The following is a 20,195-nucleotide window of genomic DNA, read 5'->3' on the forward strand; positions in this document are numbered from 1 at the left end:
ACAGTGTCCTCTCTGAGAGGACAGTTTCTTCATTTATACGTGTATGCATTCTTCCCTCCAAAGGTCCAGATTTCACATTGGTACACTTGTCCCTGTTACGTTCAGGAGCCCCAGGGAAGGGAACACCAAGAGCAAAGAAACTCAACATTTGATAACTAGCAAGGTTGGTTCTACTTAAAAGTGATAGACAGTTTGATGCTATAGGATGCAATATACTCAGCACTAAAATTATGTCATAGGAAAATCAGCATTATGATGTGCTGTATTCCGTAAATAGACAAATATTCACTTGCCTACCATGTGTCTAGTATTATAATTAGATCCATCATTAAAAATATTAGAGATCTTTTATACTATCAAAGTGTAAGTCCCTCATTCAACCCTGAGTCCTGAATAATTCCCAATAGACAAATTTATTTTTCCTAGAGATAATTTTGTCTTCTTTCTGTTGTGATATGTTTGTCAACAAATCAGAGCATCAAGGGAAATAAGAACAATTCAGACCAAGGAAGCCATAGCTTGTAGAAATGTTAAAATCAACGTGTTCCAAAGATGCCTGTATGTGACAGATGTCATACAATTAGTGGTTGGAATCCTTTGTAACTGAGGAGATAAATCCCAATTAGAAATATTTTTTTCACGAGGAGGTGAAGATCTGCAAACTAAAACAGGTCTTCCAGAACGAGTTAGTACTAAACCTTAACAACATAGGCGCAAAACACTGTAAAATAGTCCCCCAAATTTATTAAAAAATTAAGAGAAGAAGATTGGGTAACACTGGGATTACACAGTATTAGCGTATCACTGCAGGATCATTAGTGATAAAAAAAAGCAATGTATGTGCACAATACATACACACACATTTATGGAACTTTGTTACAAAACAGCGACAACTCGTTGGAGGGAGGTCCTTGTCTACAGCTTTCCATGTTGAGGAAAAAGTAACAGCAATCAAGAATCAAATAAGCTTCCTTTCAGTTGTAAAAAAATAGCAATAAAGCACAGCTCTAAAGCTGGTACTTGCTTGAAATTTTACTGTTACTTGAGGGGAGAGATCATCAGTAAGAACCCGGTGTAGAGAGAGAGGCGGGGAGGAGCTGAAGTTCAGTGCAGAATGGTGGCCAGGGAGAAGCCGTGGGGTGCGGGGTCCGCAGCCACTGTCCCGCCACCTACTGATCACTGCAGCTTGGTGAGTGTTGGTTTCCTAATGTGGAAACTAAGAGAAGTTGTTCCAAATTGTCACTGAGTCCCTCGCAGCTTGAACATTAGCATCTTATGTGCAGTTTCTAGGAGTCTGACTCATACCTCTGACAGCTCCTTGTATAATATGACTTTTTTAAAAAAAAGCCAAAAATGTGGTTTAATTATACAGATTATCATTCGCTCTTCCCATATCCATAGCAGATGTCGGGAGGGTAAATGGCCAACGTCAGTAGCGTCAGTTATCAGTATAATGAAGTATGTCTGACACACATACGCCCAAGCTATTAGATTGTTATCTGATGATCCCTCCGTGTGGGAGAATGGACAGAAAACATGTTTATTTCCCATCTTGAACATTACTGAACCACATACCACATAATTCAATGTAATTAAATCAACAAACTAATACATCTGTACTTGGCCAGTGACAGTTTCTTCTAGACATAGGAAGTCAGATATGCATATTTTAAAATCTGTCTTGTTATTTTCAAGATAATCTATTCAATTAAATATCCAACAAGTTGGATGGATTAAAATGGAAATGTCCAATGCAATAATCTAAAATGTGCTAGTCATCTACAATATAAAACACTAGATTCTAAGAAAACGTGAGAACTTTTTGTATGCAGTTCTTTTACTTTTGTGGTTAAAATTCTAATCTGCCACTTCCTCTTATGAAGATCAGGAAGTTACAAAGAAAGATGTCAAAAGGGCACCCTAAACTTCCACAATAAAGAATCAAAGGAAATTAAATAATGCAAAGAGATAAATGAATTTCTGGTGTCATAAATCCTACTGCTTGGACTTGAAGACAGTGTGACCCTGAGATACAGCCTAAACATAGGTGCTTAATCTTTATTAATATTGATTGCGAAAAGGTAAAAAAAACAAAGGTCATCCAAATTGGAATTATAGAGTTCTTATTCAAGCCGTCCTCAATCACATAACATTTGGCACAAAATAATCAACAAATACTCCTGCGTTCTTGCCACTGAGGGAGGTGGTATGAGAGAAAGGGGGCCCTTAAAGGTGCTGTGCGAAAAAGTAGGTTAATTTTTCTATGATGCAGGGTATTTATTTTTAACACGGACTATACATTGGAAGTAATATTTTTTGGCAAAAAAAAAAAAAAGCTGCAAGTGATAGCCTGCTGCCGGAGAGTGCAGGACGCGGATCTAAGAGAGGAACAGGCATCCCTGCAACAAACAAAACACACGGACGCAGCACGCAGGGGAGAGACGGAGGCGTAAAGCTAAGTTGACCAGGGGTTCAGTTTCCCAAGACTGTCCATGAAAGCCCCACGTCTCCAGAAACCCCTCAGTTCTGGGTGAACCAGGACACTTGGCTTCCCCGGCTGCAGCATCTTGCAGCCATTCTGAGCAAGCAAAGCCGGAGAGGCTTTGCCATCAGTGACACAAGCCTTGAGAGCTAGAAGCATGAAGCTAATGTACAGACTGGAAATGTACAGAAGTTCTGTACGCACAGAAGCTGCCAGGACCAGTATGAGACGGTCCTCTTAGCCACACCAGTCAAGGATATCATACCGGTAGTTGTTTAGCTTGGAAGAACCAGCAACTAAACCGAGAACCCATTACATAGTCTCTCTAGGGTCCTGTGTGTCGGTGTGTGGAGCTGAAATGTTCAGTGCCTGGTTCGCGTGGCCTCAGCTCATCCTCTGCCCAGGCAGGCATGGCACATTTGTCAAAGAGCTCTTTCTTGTTCATCCCTGGTTCAACAAGAACCCAGAAGTTGTCAAGATGTGGCTCTAGACCAGAGCTTCTCAACCTTTACTGTGCATTGGCGATCGAGTTAAAATGCAGATTTTGATTTGTAGAAGGGGGCTGGGAGGGGCTTCAGAGTCTGCGTTTCTAACCAGCTCCGAGGTGACCTCCATACCACACTGGGAGTGGCAGGGCTGCAAGCTCCAGAAACTAACCAGATAGGGAAGCAAGATGAAATATGTATTTGCCACACCTGACCTAGAGCAATAATCCCTACCTCATAGGGCTCTTCTGCGGATAAACTGAAATAAACCATAGCAAGCTCCTAGCACAGGGTCTGGCACCTAACCCACATTTAGTTCTTATTCTAAGGGGTAGACAGTTCCCAGGTTATGCTAAAGCACAATCAAGTTTGGGAACCATAGATGTAAAGAACCCAGAGCTGCGTAGGTTGAATCTCAGTTCTGCTCTGGTGAACTTTCTGTGACTCATTGTCCTAATTTGTAAAATAATTTCAATAGAAGTAACAAAAGGCCTACCTTAAAACATTGCTTTAAGGATTAAACAAATTAACTTACGTAAAGCCCTTATAACAGTTCCAATTTATGCCATAATGCATGCCTTTTGTCTCTAGCTAAATGGGTAAGTGGCAAATCGCAGTTACAATCAAGATCCAAGAGCTAGTATCTAAGTAAGAAGTAGCCCTTAAAGAATTCTATAATGAGGTCCATTTCTATCTAGGGCTCTACAACTTACACAAACATTACTTTATACACAGTAACATGGCAGCTTAACCTGTGTCTGTAAGCACGTACTATTTATTAACCAGTATACGGTAAGAAAGGCAAAGGGGTCTAATAGGAAACAGATTCAAATATGAATTGTACCATTTACTAAATCTGTGACCTTGAGCAAGTTACTTTCCCCATCTCCAGCCTATTTCCCTATCTGTCAATGCGGATGATGCAGACACCACTCAACAATGAGTATATGTATGTTCATGTATAACTGAAAAATTGTGCTCTGCACTGGAAATTGACACAACATTGCAAAATGACTGTAACTCAATAATATAATTTTTTTTAAAGTGCAAAAAATAAAAAAATCATTTCAAAGAATGAATGAAATTATCAATGTTAAGAATCTGGTACAACACCTTGCACTGAATAGGGGCTTAACAAGTGTTATTCCCCCGCCCCCATCCCCTGGGTGGTGTGGGGGTACAAGAGTTAATAGGGTTCCCGTCCCAGTTTCCACAGTCTACTTGAGGAGACAGGAAACAGAAGCATATGTATTACTGCTGCGTCTTCTTTAAAATCAGTGTATAAGAGACATAGAGTGAGAAAGAGCTAACATCTATTTATAGGAAGTTTCTCATGTTTATGTGCTCCGTTCCTTGACAGGGTACATCTGGGGAACTTCAGATTTTCCTGTGGTTGGTCACTGTTTTGATTTTTGGTTTATGGGCTTTGGTTGGTTTCATTGTGTTACCGTTTTTGAAGCAGACGTGATCTGGCAGATGTTTAGACTGGTAGGTGTGCCTTGCTTTTGATGTCTTTGAGAACACAGAGTCCTCGAGGACTCGGACGGTATATTTTCTGACTAATAGAGAGGCAGTTTGTGAGCATTAAACAATGTCACTCCAAATTACATAAGAGGCCATTCTTCAGGAAGCAGAGTGAGTTAGTGTTAGGGGGAAAAAAGCACATTCCGCATGAATCTTGCTCAACTCCACTTAACAAGGGGCAAAAGTGATGGAGGAGTTAATAAAGAAATCTAAAATGGATCCTGTAATTTACTTCGAACTTGAAAGAAGTCTTAAACCTGATACTTCCCAGATAAACTGGTGATGGTGATTTTAGGTTAATAATGATGGTCCACTGAAAATAGCAGTGCTGACCCAGGCCTCAGGAAACATGGGTTGAATTCCCATTTACATCCCTAACTAGATGTTTCATTGCATTAAAGAGCATTCAACAATTAACTAACACTATAATTTACAAAGAATATTACCACCATTTCATTTGATCCTTATGTCATTCTGCATAATATTACTATCCCCATTTTACAGATGAGTAAATCAAGGCTCAGAGTTTGTAAGTAATCAAGGGTTACATAGTCAGCTGGTCCACAGCAACACCACCTATGAACCCCAGTTGTGTCTTGTATCCAAACACTATACTCTTCTCAGTAAAAATTAGCCATAATCAATATTAGGCAAGTCACTTTACTGTTTTTGCCTCAATTTCTTCCTGTCTTGGACTTGCTTACCTCACAGTGATAATATGATAAAGAAAAATATATGCGTTAATAGTGGAAATGAGCTTTGAAATCACAAAATCCTGTATAAGCCTAGAGTATTATTATGATGTTTCAGGAAGTGACCCAGAACATGGTGTGTGTATAAGTGAACCCACCGCCCTCACTGAAGTCTATGAACCAGGCACTCTAATGTTTTCATTATTTTTTGGTTAACACTCTGCATTTCTAAAGGCCTCCTGGAATATTTTACTTTCACTTGCCAATTTTTTTAATCCTACTTGGGCTGAGTCCAAACTTGAAAAAATTTCATCTGAAAAAAATTTTTTTTTCAACTTCCATAAAGTTCAGAGTATAAAGTACTCTTTCACAGAGAATAAAAACAAAGTTTACAGTGGAAACTGTGTTGTAGACCAGCCAGGGGCCTCTCTGCTCCCCAGCCAGCTGACCGGAGCCGGGTGAGTGGAGGACGGAGTCTGGCCTCAGAGAATAGACTTTGAGGGTCGACTCTCCTCACTTCACACGGCTACTCCTGCTAAGGGCTTGCAGTGAACTTAGTGGACTGAGGACTTAGCCTAGTTCTGTGAACCATGTAGTCTGGGAGAGTAACTTCTCCAATCACCCGAAGGAAACATAGATTACATATCCAAATTGGCCTAAACCGGCTGGATCATTAAACCTGAAATCCAGGGCAGTTAACAAGGGAGAGAGCAAGTGGGCCCCATGCCAACTGGTTTTCAGCCCCAGGTAGACTTTATTTAAACAAATCCACAAACTCTTTCAGCTCCCTCCTTTCTTTAATGCTTCTTAGTGAATTTGAAACCAGTGATGCCCAAGCCACAGTGATGAATTAAGAGCTGCCGTTACCAAGCATGTCGAAATGAAGTCTTCCCTTTTCGTTGCCCATCCCTTCCCAGATTATGCCCCAAATGTACTGTGACACCTGCAGATGTCCAGATGTGCTGCAGTCTCGGCTGCCTCCATCCTCTGGACCTGAGAGCCCCTCCCTGCATTCACATCCTCACTGCTCCATCACCACCCTCACTCCTCTTTATGATTCTGAACACGGGCCAGATATTTCTTCTTCCAGGAAGCTCTCCCTGATTCCTCAGGCTGTTCTGGGGCCTCCTGGTCCATATTCCCAATACATTCCATGTTTGCTTCCATCTCAGAATGTATCTTTCCATTTCTTGCCTTTATTCCCTTGCATTCAACCCATGGTGAACTCTTCACACATACGTTTTTCTCTGCAAGGTTTGGATAAAAAATGACATGCAGACATTCAATGTCTTTAAGGTGGAAGAAAAACCTCTAGTTATTATGCACTTTCAATGAGCCAGGCACTTCGCTTGATACTTCAAGTGACTTATCTCGTTATGTCATACCAAATATGCAGTGAAACTGATGCTGTTACCAATATCATCATTATTTACCAGTGTAGGTAAAAAAGCTGCCTTTCAGACAAACTATGTACTTTAGAGGGATTGTCCCCAGATCACACCAGGAGCAGGATATTCAGAAAAGGCCCCCAGGTCTGTCTGACTCCAAATCTCAAGGCAGTTCAGGGTCGCTGTGCTGCTTCCTTTACTTCTAAGGGAAAGCGCTGGGTTTGTGTTTTCAGATTTGCAGTTTTGGTTCAGATCAAGCTGGGTGCCAGATGCACTTACAAATTTCCTTGAACAAGGACCTGGGGATGCTATGGTGTGTCACCCAGAATCAAGGCACACATTTCTCCAGCTGCTGGAAAGGCTGGTGGCTGATGGGAATTGTCCTCTTTGAAGGCAGCTCCTTTGCCCTTTTGACAGTTTTTTTAGGTCCCTTCCTGGGTTCAGCCTGATCCAATAACTGGTCGATGGGGATGTACAAAGGCAAGGCCTCCTTGCTTCCACTTCAGGAAAAATCAGCAGGGTCATCCTTCTCCAGAGCCTCTGGGATCTGCTGAGGCTTCAGTCGCACCTGCATCGCGGTCCCGTTTCTCCCTCTGCTCAGTCCTGCTTCCCTCCATCTCTCACAAGTGCTGTTGCAGAGGACACAACCCAGTAAACTTCCTGCCTGCACATCTCCATCTCAGAGTCTGTTCCTCAGGAAACCTAACCATAGAAGATGATAGGAAGTCCCTCAGTACAAACTGCTGATCAGAGTAAGACTTTGCAGGCAACTTTCAGCAGTGGTTTAGGGACGGGCTGCACAACTCAGAGAGCATGCACATCTCTCCGAGCATCATCTCTGGCTCAGGAGGTGTCATAAATCATAAAATTGGAAAAGCACCCCACTCACTGCTTTGGGGTGAAAGATCAGCCCCTGAGGGTCATAGCGGAGTGACGCCTTGGCCCAGGTGGGTCAGCTAATTCTCAGGTTCCTGGAGTCCCTCTGCAGGAATAAGCCCCAGTGATCTAAAGCAATAACTTGACTAGAAATACATCCTTATTTATTTCCCTGTCAATCCCCTGTGTCAATTCTCCATGTCCCTACCGAACATACTGGGATAGCCTCCCGAATAAACTAATCGCACCTAAATCCTTATCTCACAAGTCAGCAATAATGAGACAGCCTGTTTCATGTAGTAGCAAAATTCTTGCCAGTAGAAGCATTCATGAGTATAAGAAGGCAGTTGGGGAGAGTCAGAAATAAAGTGGGTAACTGGTGGAAGGACCCACATTTAGCCCTTGGTGTCCTTTCTAATCCTAAGATGAATCATCACTTACTTGACTTCACCCTTATAGAAAAAGAGACCTTAAGTTCATGCTTTGGATTCTTAAATTTATGAATGAGATAATATATAAAGTTCTCTGGGGCAGATTTTTTTCCTAGAGGTTGTTGGAAAGTGGGATATTCAGCCTCTTCTTTTGTCATGACACATTCTTATAAAATGACCTTCTTTGTTCGCTCTGCTCTTCCTCAGCTCAGGAGGGGTTCAAGGTTACAAGAATATGTCATTTCCTTGGCCCCGACTGGTTTTCAGTTTTGACACTCACCATCATCCAGGCAGAGAAAGAGCCTTCACAGGAGAACTTATAAAACAAAGGGCATACACAGCTGCCACAAAGAAGTAGGTGAGAGGGTGTCATTGGCTTAAGCTCCTTTGTGTTCCTTTGGACACATGCCCAGCACACAGAAATGTAAAGGAAGTGATTTCTCTCAAAATAAACATATCAATCAAAAAAAAGATAAAGAAAATAACGATTTCATCTTTTTGATGTGTGAAAGAATGCTAGTCGTGCGGACTTTATTCCCAAGTGAGGTCTCCTATTTCCCGCTGGTACTTTTCTCCAGCTCACTCAGAAAAATACTAATAGTAGATAGAATTCGTTGAGTGTTAACTAGCTGCTGGGCACAATGAATGAATGCTACTTAATATAAATTATTACATTGACTTCTCTCAAGAAATGCCTGTGTGCACGGTGTCAACATTTTAAGTTCACACAACTCCCTGTCTCTAGTGGTGTGTTAGTTAGTAATGCCTTCAAAAGACAGTGCTTAAAATAATAAGCATTTATATGAAATCATGTGTCTTGGAATTTTTGAAAATTGTAAAGCACTTTAGAATTTAAAGAATCTTTCATTCAATACAAAATAAAATTGCACCCTTTTTTAGTATTACAATATTGTTTATTTCCATAAATCTTTTTAAAATCTTGTTGCATTAAATTGAATTCAGTTTCTCATCCATAAGTGCTCTGAGTTCACTCAACCCTATGTTTGTGCAAATTGTTTTGAAACCCAAGGGCCAGCATTTGCGTTTCTCTTTTTCATTTCTTCTGTGAGTTTAGGCCTATCTTTCCAGTCAATTGCAAGGCTGTGAACACTGACGCTGTTATCCAGTCTGTTCACTGATCAGCCGGTGGTACTCTGCTGAGATACTCTTCAAGGCAAGGCTTTGCATTAGCTGCTTGGGACACAAATGGGTAAAACCCAGGATCATCCTTGAAGAGCTTTCAGGCTCCTGGGCAAGGCTGTGGTTTAGAGCAAGCCCTTTCAGGTAACCCTGGGCTCTTTTAGATACACACATCTTTTGGGGTATCTTCTCTACTCTTCTTCTGTGTCCGAAGGGGACACTTTTACAGAGAAGGAAGGCTGTGTAGCCGAATGGTGTCAGGGAGGGCTGTCTGCTTCCCGTGCCGTCTTCCTCTTCAGGCTTCCTTGGCAGATGCCCTCGTTTGGTCCCCAGCCATCACGCTGGCATCCTCTGCCAATGTCAGATGCTGCTGTGGCCTCCAGCCTTGAAGTCTACATTCTGCAGGGCCTTCCTCTAGACTCCGTCCTCCTCCAGGCTCAGGAGCTCCCTGCCCTCCGGGGGCTGGTGGTGATAATGAATACCCTGTGGGTCTCTCTGCACGAGTGGTGGTGTGAGAGTGTCTCAGCCTCCCCTCTGCTTCCTGCTCCTCCTGCACTGCATGGGGTGGTAGCTTCATACTGACTATGGGGTGTTTCTGAGGGCTTGCAGACTCCCAAGGCTTTGCCCAAGGGTGCAGGTAACCCAGTTCTGATATTGTCAAATCCTCTTAAATGACACTAGATTTCCTTATCCTCCAACTTGACATTTCATACCAAGGAGTGAGCTGGAACTCGAACAGTTGTGTAATGTCTGTTTTTCTGTCCCTGAGCTCCTCCAAGCACTAGAGGGGCCGTCTCCTTCCTGCTTGTCGGAGTGTCCCTGCAACTGGTCAGCGTTCTCACCATGCTCTATAATTTGCCCCATGAGTAGCCTTCAAATTCCACCTTAGTGGAAGTCATTTTTTGTTTGTTTTGTTTTCTCTCTCTCAACAAAACCAGCTCTCTGCACATCAGAAGCATTTGTTTTCACACCATCGTCTCACTATATTCTTTAAAACCGTATTCCAGAAGTCAAAGCCATGAAGTCCCTGTTTCCGGACTGGTTCTGCTCTCACATAAAGAATGAAAGTCAATGATTTCATCAGGGCAGAAGGAAAAGGGACCAGGACTCAGGAACTACCTGTGCTGGGGACCTGGGGGTTCATATTATTCTCTCAACAGATATACATGTTTGAAATTTTCACAATAAATAATCTTTTGAAAGTTAAATTCCTATTAAACTTACAAAGAGGTTTGGTGCACCAAGAGATAAACAAAGAATCCAGGAAGCAGAGTAGTGACAATGACATGACATGAGTGAAGATTACCAAAAGGCTTAATGAGATTTCTCCACTTTCTTTCCTGTATCATCTAAACTTTAGTAACAGAAGAATGGTTTATCAAGCTCCAGTCTAGTCTCAGAGAGGGGAGGGATGAGGAAAAGGAAAAGAAAATGAAAACAAGAAAAGAGAAAAGAAAAAAGAAATGAAAAGAAGAGGAAAAGAAAGAAAAGAAAACCAAAATGGACTGATGACCAGTGTCTGGAAGACTAAACCAACCCAAGTTAAGTCTTAAAATGACTAAATATTCTGAGAAAAAAAAAATGCCACAAACTCTTTCTCATCCCCAAAGCAGAGAGTACCGTGGAAATGAGAGTCAGAAGAACACGGAGAAAGCAACATGGAACTAGTGGTATTTCCCAGATTGCGCACTGTTCCATCGGGAAGGGGGAGCTCACGTGGTTACCACAGAGCCAGTGCAGGAGTGGCAGAGATAGTACGTATCTCTTATTTTGAATAAGCTCTTCTCTCTCTTTCCATGTATATTCCAGACCAAGACATGGGGGAAGAAATAGCACATAGATTCATTCATTCATTCACTCAGCCATGCCATACATTTTTTTCAAAATACTGGGAATACAGCTGAGACCAAAACAGAGAAAAATAACATTATAGAATTTCCGTTTTTAAAAGAATGGCTTGATTGCTGTCTTAGGAGTAGACTATAAGTGGGCCAAAGGCAGAAGCAAGGAGGTCGGGTATCAGATGATTGAAATAATTAAAATAAGGGATGGTGGTGATTTGGACCAGAGTGGTAGTGCGAGAGACGGTTGATCCTGGACATATTTTGAAGACAGAACCAACAGGGCTTGCTAATGAAATAGATGTGGGATATGACCAAAAGGGAGCAGTTAAGGGCTTTGGGTCCAGTGGAAGGATGGAGCTTATTTCCTGAGGTGGAGAAGGATATGGAGGAGCAGGCTGGGGATAGAAGACATTGGGAGTTTGTTTTTGGTAAACTCTTTTAGATATTCATGTGGAGATGTCATCCTGTAGTTGGTTATAATTTGGTGGCATTCTCAAAGGAGACCCAGACTTGGTATGTAATTTTGGGAGTCATCAGTGTGGAGACGGTATTAAGGCTATGAGCCTGTGTGGCGGTGAGTATGGATGGAGAAGGGGGGTGTTCCAGAACAGAATCCTAGAGCACACCAAAGTTTGGCAGTCAAAGGGCTGAGAAGCAAAAGGTAGAAGACATTGAGATGGAAGCAGTGAAAAAATATGAGAATTTTATCCTGGAAGAAATGAGAAAATCTTTTCACTGCAGAGGAAGTGGTCACTTAGTTAAACGCTACTGTAGGTTAAGTAAGATTAGGAGTGACATTGGCAGGCCTTTGCATGCAGGTCTTTGGAGACATTAACAAGGGGCATTTTCGTGAAGCTGTATAAGCCTGAATGGAATGGGCTGAAGAGAGAACAGAGACAGATGTAAAGACAATGAGAATAAGAATCCCCCTGGAGAAGTTTTGCCAAAAAGGGGAGCGGGGCAATGTGGCTGTAGCTGGACGGCAGTGTGGCACCCGGAGAAGGAGTTTGAGGGTGGGAGGAGTTACACAACAGCTCCATTTGCCAATAAAAACATTTGTGCAACGTCTTCAGATAGGCAAGATGAGATAAGAATCTGGTGCAAGAGTGTAGAGAGAGGCCCCGGACATGAACACAGATTGTTCATTCGTACCAACTAGGAGAAAGATGAGGATGTAGTGCAGACACATACAAGGTAGAAGTGGTGGCGGGATTGTGAGAAAATTCTCTTCTGCTTCCTTCTATTTTCCCAGTTAAATAGGAAACAAGATGAAGAGACTGTAGGTCACTGTGCAGTCAAAGCATTTTGGAGCTGCACTCCTAGAATGTAGCAAGTTAGAAAATCTGTGGTGGTGGGGGAGTGTGATGCTTGAAACTGAGATTACAGAGATGTGATGGTTATTTTAAGGCCAAGATCTGGGGAGGATAGGAGGGGAGAGAGATAAGAGAGCAGAATACTGGCAGGATTATCTTCCCTGATACTGAAATCACCAGTTTATGACATGAATAGTAATTAAGATCATGAGAATGAGCCAGGAGTTAAAAACTTTAAAGAATAAGGTGGGGGGTCATGAACCACGGGTCTTCAGATGCCTGTAACAAGGAGGGGTAAAAGGTGGTATAGACTGACGACATAAACTTCGAAGTGGGTTTTCAGAGAGGAAGGAGGGAGAAGATTCCGGAGGCTATCATGGGAAAACAGGAGAACATCTATCCCATCTCCAGGGAGGAAAAGCAATTACAAGTTAAAAGGGCTTTATGAGGAGACAGGATTCCCAGGAGTATCTGCATTTATGTTTGAGCAAACAGGTGTAATAGAATTTGCAAGGAAGAGGTTAAGGATATAGAGGGGCTCTTGCTAATGCCTGTTCTGAAATTGCAAACAGCACAGCAAGAGGGTTTGGGGATTGGGAAGAAATGAAGAGGGGCCACCTAGGATTACATACAGAGCTGTGTACAGACACTGGGGGGATGTTTGAGGAAGAGAGAATGACCAAGGGTTCTTGCACTTCTTGTAGTTTCTGATGGAGATGGAGATCAAGATGACCTCCGAGACACTGGGGGTGAGGCTGTGAGTGTAGGGGGAGGTAGAGGGCTGGGCCTTCCCTGGAGTGCCCAGAACTCTAGGACACTCTCTTTTCTGTCCTACCAGTAGTGGTATGGAAACCGGGGAAGACATGGTGTTACTAGGAGCAATGAACCCTGAGTCCGATATCATTCTTGCTGCTGTACTTTGCTTTGTTCATTTATCACTTTATCAGACGCATCTCTATGTGGGACATACTAACTCTAATTGCTAAATAGTAATACAACAGTGAGACAAAGCCCATTTCTTCTCTCATGGAGCCTTCAGAGTATCAGGGGAAACCTTTCATTCATGCAATCGACAGATACTTGTAAGATGACATGATCAGATCTGCACTGTTTTCTCTAAGATTCATCTGGCTTCACTGTGGAAAATGGATTCAAGAAGGGCAAGAGTGAGACAGAGAAACCAGTTAGGATGTCAGTGTTACGGTCCATACGAGAAACAAGAGAGCACAGTAGAAAGTTACAGGGCTACAGAGAAGTGGATGAATGTAAAATATATTTGCGAGACATAAATCATAGGACATGGTGTTGGATTGGGGGTGAGGGAAATGGTCCTGTCAAAGACAATGTCTAGATATTTGAATTAACAGCCAAATGAATGGTGATGTCATACACTGATTAGGAAACACTGGGGATGACCAGTTTTAGGGGAAGAGAATGAAACATTTATCAGAGGGTGTTAAAGTAGTCATCGAAAAGTATTAACACCTACTACTCATTGCATATTCTGCTGTATGTCAGATACTGTCTTGTGTGCTTACTGGTTATGAAGTCATTGATTCCCAAGACTTTATAACAAGGATGGTAGAAATTCCTCCCCATTTTACGAAGGAAGAAACGGAGGCCCTAAATGACTAAATAACTTACGCCCAGGGTCACACTTGCTGGCTCACCCACTATTCTATACCATCTCCCCAGGGGATGCTTAAATATCTGAACCTGAACATCTAACATATCAGAGAAGGGGTCTGGAAATAGAAGCGTGGGCCATAATCATGTATGACCTGAGGGAAAATCTACCCTAAGGAGAAGAGAACTATCAAAGAGTCTGAGAAATTGGGTAAAATCGAAGAGGTTCCAGAAAACTGTGGTGAGAAATGTTTGCCTTTTAATGGGGATGTATGAGTTTCTTAGGGCTGCCATGATAAAGCACCATAAACTGGGGGGCTTAAAACAACAGAAATGTATTTTTTCACAGTTCAGGTGTCAGCAGAGTTGGTTCCTTCTGAGGGCGCTGGAGAGGGCCTCTTCCGTGCCTCTCGCTACCGTCTGGCAGTTACCCGCATTCCTTGCTATTCCTTGGCTTGTTGAAGCTACTTTCCAATCTCTGCCTCACATGACACTTGTCCCTATGTCTCTGTGTCTCTCTGTATCTCCAAACCTCTCTCTGTAAGAACATCAGTAACTGAATTTAGGGCCCACCCTATTCCCATATGACCTCATCTTAATTTGATTGCATCTGCAAAGACCCTATTTCTGAATAAGGTCACATTCACAGGTTCTGGGTAGATGTGAATTTGAGGAGGACACTATTCAACCCACTACAAAAAGAAAAGATGACATTGTAACAGACCATTTTTGTTGCACCTTGGTTATGCACCTACACCTTCCAGTTTCTCAGATCACTAAACTTAAGCTCATCAGTGAAGTCCCGATTTCTTCCTCCTTGGGAGTGTTTGTGATCACACAGAACAGACACTTGGTCATCACTTTTTCCAGATGATCACATTTCTCTTTTCTCTAGGTCAATGGTTGTCAAATTTGTTAAAGCGGATGCTGGTTCCCACCCCCAGAGTTTCCAGTTCAGTAGTTCAAGGGTGTGGCCCCCAAACTTTGCATTTTTAACAAGTTCCCAGGTGATGTTGATGTTGATGGACCACACGTTGAGAGTCACTGCTCTAGACTCCAGAAAAGCTGCTTTCTCCAACTCTAAACTGAGATAAGTCACTGTTAAGTCAATTATTTATTTCTCTGTTTCCTGTGTGTAGTTAATGACTAGATGCATAAAAAGAACCCAAAAGATGCAAGATGCAAGAATGTTGTCGCTTATGCTGAGGTTGTTATCATAATCGTGGTAATTATCATTCTTTGCATCCTACTACAGGTTGCAAAGTGCCTTGGCATCCTCTATTTAAGGTAACTTTCCAACCAGCGGAAAGTTGGATGCTCTTGCCCCATTTTACCCATCTTGCATTCAGAGGTGTGGAGTATCTTGAGGAACGTCGTCGTCAGCTGGTAGTGGAAGCTGTGTTGCAAATTTCCGTCTGTCCATTCTAGGGCCAGTGCAATCTTAGCCACTCAGCAGTTGTTTTATAGCTTCAGAACTTGAATTTTAATGAAGAAGATCTGGGTGGTGCTCTATAGGAAATCACTACAATTTGAGACAACCAACACGTTGTTTTGTTTTTCATTGCATTTTTGCTATGGGCTACAAGATCAAGGTGTTGGCAGTATTCTCCTTTGCTCTCTTCCTCTTATCCTCACTGAGGGCTTATCAGCCTAGTTCATCAGAGTACTTTGTTCTCTGTTCCCTCTCTTTGTCCAAAAGTTTTGTGCCTGTTAGGGCACATTTCCTGACACTAATTCTCTCAAGTTAATGGGTCCCTGATTCTCCTTCCGAGGAACCAGGGCAGATTAACACAATGTGAATTGTGTTCTGTCCATATTGCTTCAACCTTTCTCCTCTATAACGTTTCCTCTCTTCACCATCCCACATCCGGCAAGTGGTAAAGCTGGGATTTGAACCTGTCTAGTCTGTCTCCGGAACTTGTGCTCAATTCATTTCATACTGCCTTGCTCCCAGACCTCAACAGCTCTTCATTTTCTAACAGAATCTTGCTACATTTCTGAACCTGATACCAAAAGTGTGCAAGCAACTCACCCCACACGTTTGCATCTTCTGCGTGCTCCAGCAAGACCAGCCAGTCCAGGCAGAGCAATTTCTAGCTCGTCTCCCACAGCAGTCATGCTCACTGACACCTCTGACATGAATCAGAGTGGCCAAAAACCCAAATTTTGAACCCAGATAACTCTAGATATGACTTCTCACTTCTTCCCTTACTTTGTAACCTTGAGCAAGTCACTGACTTCTCCAAACCACCAGTTCTTCATCTGTAAAATGGGTACAATAATATCAACTTTGCTTAGTTGCTGTGAGAATTAGATGGATAATTTTTGCAATGAGTAGCATCTCAGTAACTCTGCTGACTGGAGCTCTTATTATTTGTATCATGCTATTGCCCCAACCTGGAGGACTGAATTTACTCCTTCCTGCCCAAATGTTCTTAAATGCTCACCTCACTTTTTCCTCACATGAAAGCACCCTAACTGTAAACAGATAGGGTAGAGGGTTCCTGGAGAAAAAACCAGGCATTGCTTTCTTGACATGAGAGAAGCCATTTCGTGATTTAAGCCTGGCCACAATGTTTGTCCTTGAACAGGTCTGAGTAATGATGATCTTAAGGGAGCAAAAGGACAAACTTATCAGGCAAGAGACAACAGCAAAGACAACAAATCAGTTGTAAGGACCAGCAGTGCAATTTCAATGGGAAGGACTAACCTAAACCACGTCATGGGCTGTTCCGCAGAATTTAAATCCCCCTTAGGTGTTCAACCACCAGATCAGCTGGAATCTAAGGGATAATGATGTTAACCTTTTTTGATCCTCATGACTTCAACCAACTAAGCTTGAACTCTGCCTGCCACTCAACCCCCTTCATGAATATGCACGTATCCATAGCTTAACGCTTCCCCGATTTTGCTGTTTGGGGAGACACTGCTTTGGGAAAGGTCCCCGGTGTTCACCTTATTTGCTGCAAGTAGTGATAAATCCTCCCTTCTCCCTGTCTTGGCTTTGTCTTTTGACTCGACACACACCAAGAGGTGAACCCAGAAAAAAAAAAAAGAGGTGAACCCGGTTTTGGGGTAACATGAGAAGTCGTGCCATAATCTCCATTATATTTTCATTTCTCTCAGCTCCTTGGTGCTCTGTAGAGCAAGTGTCTTCTTCATGTCCTTCTCTGTTTATTTCTCTGCCTTCTGCCTCTTTCACACAGTATATGGCTCTACAAAGAGCTCCTCAGCCTGGCGTAAGAAGCTTAAATGCCTGACCCCCTGCCAGCAGCACCAAATAAGCCTGCCACGTAGCAGGTGGTTCCCCATCCGGGCACTGTTGCTCACAAGTCTTTTGTTCTCCTTGCCTCCCTGCTTCCTAATCTGGGCAACCTTTATCATCTGTGCAGCTAAGTTCGTGAGTGCCACCTCCTCTGGTAGTCTTCCCTCAGTGCTTCTGGAGCTCTTGGTGGACTTCCTGATGAAAATGACTTGGCTGGAAACGAAGCCTGTGAGTTCTGCATGAGGAGTTGTGAAGCAGCTTATGGAAAGTCCTCTTTTCTCTCTGGTGTCCAAGTGAATGCCACAGCCAAAGCTTTCTTGCTTCCATTCACAAACTTGAGCTTGCCCATGGCCAGGGGGACAGTTACCACCAGGGTTGAGATGAATAGGGTGTGGGCAAACCTGACTTCTAGATTATCACCCAAGTATGGCAGGTGAAGTTGCTACAAGTCAAGGTATTTTTGCCAGGTGGTTTCTGTATGTTTACATGGTTTTCCAGTAAAGTACAAACAAATGCCTGGGGCTTGTCACTTCCAGACACAGCCCTTCCCTTCCAACCATCCTTTGGAACATCACCATCGCACTCCTTCACTCCCCTCCTTCCCAGTGCCCGCCTCCACCTCCACACGGAGTTGCCACTGTGGTGCTCCAGCATTCACACCACGCCATCCATCAAACCAGATCTACCCAGCTCCCAGCCGGGCTCACTAACTGTGAAGCCTGTGCTCGACTTGAAAGCTCTTTCTCCAAGTTCACGTTTTTAAGCTCGAGGCAGTTCTCTGATGCTCCAGGATGGGGAAAATAACACTTCATTTATTTCCATTTCCATTCCAGTCACTGCCGCAGCCATGCTCTGTGACAAGGCCCTGATTATGAGGCTGCTGGCTGGCACGGTCAGCACATGACTAATTCTGACCCAGAATTCAGTGTTGGTTAAACTGCAGGAAAAGAAAAGGAAAGAAGAAAATAGAAGGATCAGCAATTGCTAGGTTGAAAAATATGCTGGGACAAGGGACTAAATCAGAAGATGTTAATTCAATGCTAGTCAATACAAAAGCACTGGGGAAATAAAACAGTGAAGGAGGCAGCATGCCTGCCCTGGAGGGATGGACAGATAGAGAACTGGGCTCACCCAGCCCTGAGCTTGGGAGAAGCCCCTCACGGCTTTCGGCTCACTCGTAAAACACAGAGTGGGTCTTAGAGCAGCGGTACCTATGCATCTTCTTACCACCAGAAATATTTCTTTTGTTGCTTTGGCCTCACGGATCTGAAGTTTTAAAAGGATTTGATCCAAAAATAAATGATGGTAGTTTTCAATTAGTACTTAATTCATTGTCCATTTTAAAATTAATTGAAGATAGACAAATTACTCCTCAAAATTACTGATTAACAGGGATCAGGCCGTGGTTCCAGCCAAAAGCATGGTTTATTTAATATTTTAATCAGTTTATAAAGTATTAACACACATTAACGCGGAGTATCTTTTAGGCTTTTGTAAGTATTGACAACTGCTCGTGCCCTTCCCTTTCCCGCTCAGTTTATCTTCGCTGGTCCCTCGGTGTGTGTCCGAGCAAAGAGTGATGGGCCATGCATTTGTTAAGAAGTTCAAGTTCACTCTTTGGTTCTTACGTGCAAATGACTTTTGCTTCCACGAATTTTGCATTACTTTATTCTGCCTGATGATGGAGATTCTTCAAGCGTTAGTACAGTTCGGTTATTTACGAAAATAAATCCTGCATGTGGCCAGGAATTACTGAGGGCTTGAATTTAGGACTTTCCTAAGCGCTGACGGCCCTGCTGTGCAACAGTTAGAAATGTCCCAAGGCTCCCACTGTGAATGGTCCATGCAGACGTTGCTAGAGGATAATATAGTGCATGTTTTAAGACTCATTTTAAATTTAAAAATTAAAAACTTAATCTAAAAATTAAAATTATTTTATCATTTAAGGCAACCTTTCAAGATGGGTTACACTGTTAAACAGAGGATATGAAACCTATCTAACTTCAGTGAAGCCATTATAAAATCCACTCTTACGCTATTTGTTGGAGAGAGAGAACCAAGTTCTGCAAGTCTGATTTGAGTCGCTGAACTTGGCCGTGATTAAGTCCAGTATGCCTTTCATAAGCGATTATATTTCTCTCTCTCTCTTTTTTTTAACCAGAACCTGTTGGCAGTAGGATTCTGTCACTTAATGTTTGAGAAAGTTACTAACGCCCTTCTCACAGAGTACTAGCACAGCACAGACTACACTACTAAACTACATTTAGGGTACTCGGTTGAATAGAATGACATCTGAAAGTTATTAACGCAAAGTAGGTGCTCAATAAGTGAGTCGATGGACAAGTTCTTCTGGACATAGTCAGCCCTTAATTGTCACAAATTCTTTATTTGGTTTAAAAGAAGTGAGTTACCTGTGGAGGATACCCTGCCACACGTTTTTTAAAATAGCGTCTCCGAGTTTTCAAGCTACTTACACAGCTCTTCTTGTACTGTGTCTATAAGCACCTCTCCGCCTCTCCCAGCCGCTTCCCAGCCCACGTAGCCAAACTGAGGAAGAATGAAGTTTGAGAAGAAGGTGTGCATGTAGAGGAAGGAATTTCATTCCAAAGCCAAAGAGAGATGATTATCTATTTAAAAATATTTATTGGGTCCCTTCTATGCTGGACCCTGGGGCTACTACCATGGTGAATAAGACAGGCAAAGGCATCGGCTTCATAGACGGGAAAATACCCAGACCCAGGAAGTCAGGTTCACTCCGCCCAGGGCTAGAGAGGGTGGCAGGTGACGGTCCTTCCTCTCCTTTGTCTTCCTGTAAGGGAACACATCAAAATCAGGTGGAGTTAAAAGGGCATGAGTTTTGGACGAAAACATTAAAACCACCACTTCATCTCTCTAGGACTCAGGGCATGTAGTTTCCTTAACCTTTCTAAGCCTCTAATGGGACCTACCTGACAGGTTTGCTGGGAAGATTCAGGAAGATAAGGCTCATCACATAACGTACCTGGCATACATACTGAACGTGCTTGATGAAGACAAGGATTAAAAATTGAGGACAGAAGGAGCCCTCTGGATTTTTTCAGTAACATCCATGTTGTGTTACATGAGCTGTGCTGCAGTGAGTACTATACA

This window comes from Vicugna pacos, chromosome 25, assembly GCF_048564905.1.
Source record: "Vicugna pacos chromosome 25, VicPac4, whole genome shotgun sequence".
Taxonomy (NCBI): domain Eukaryota; kingdom Metazoa; phylum Chordata; class Mammalia; order Artiodactyla; family Camelidae; genus Vicugna; species Vicugna pacos.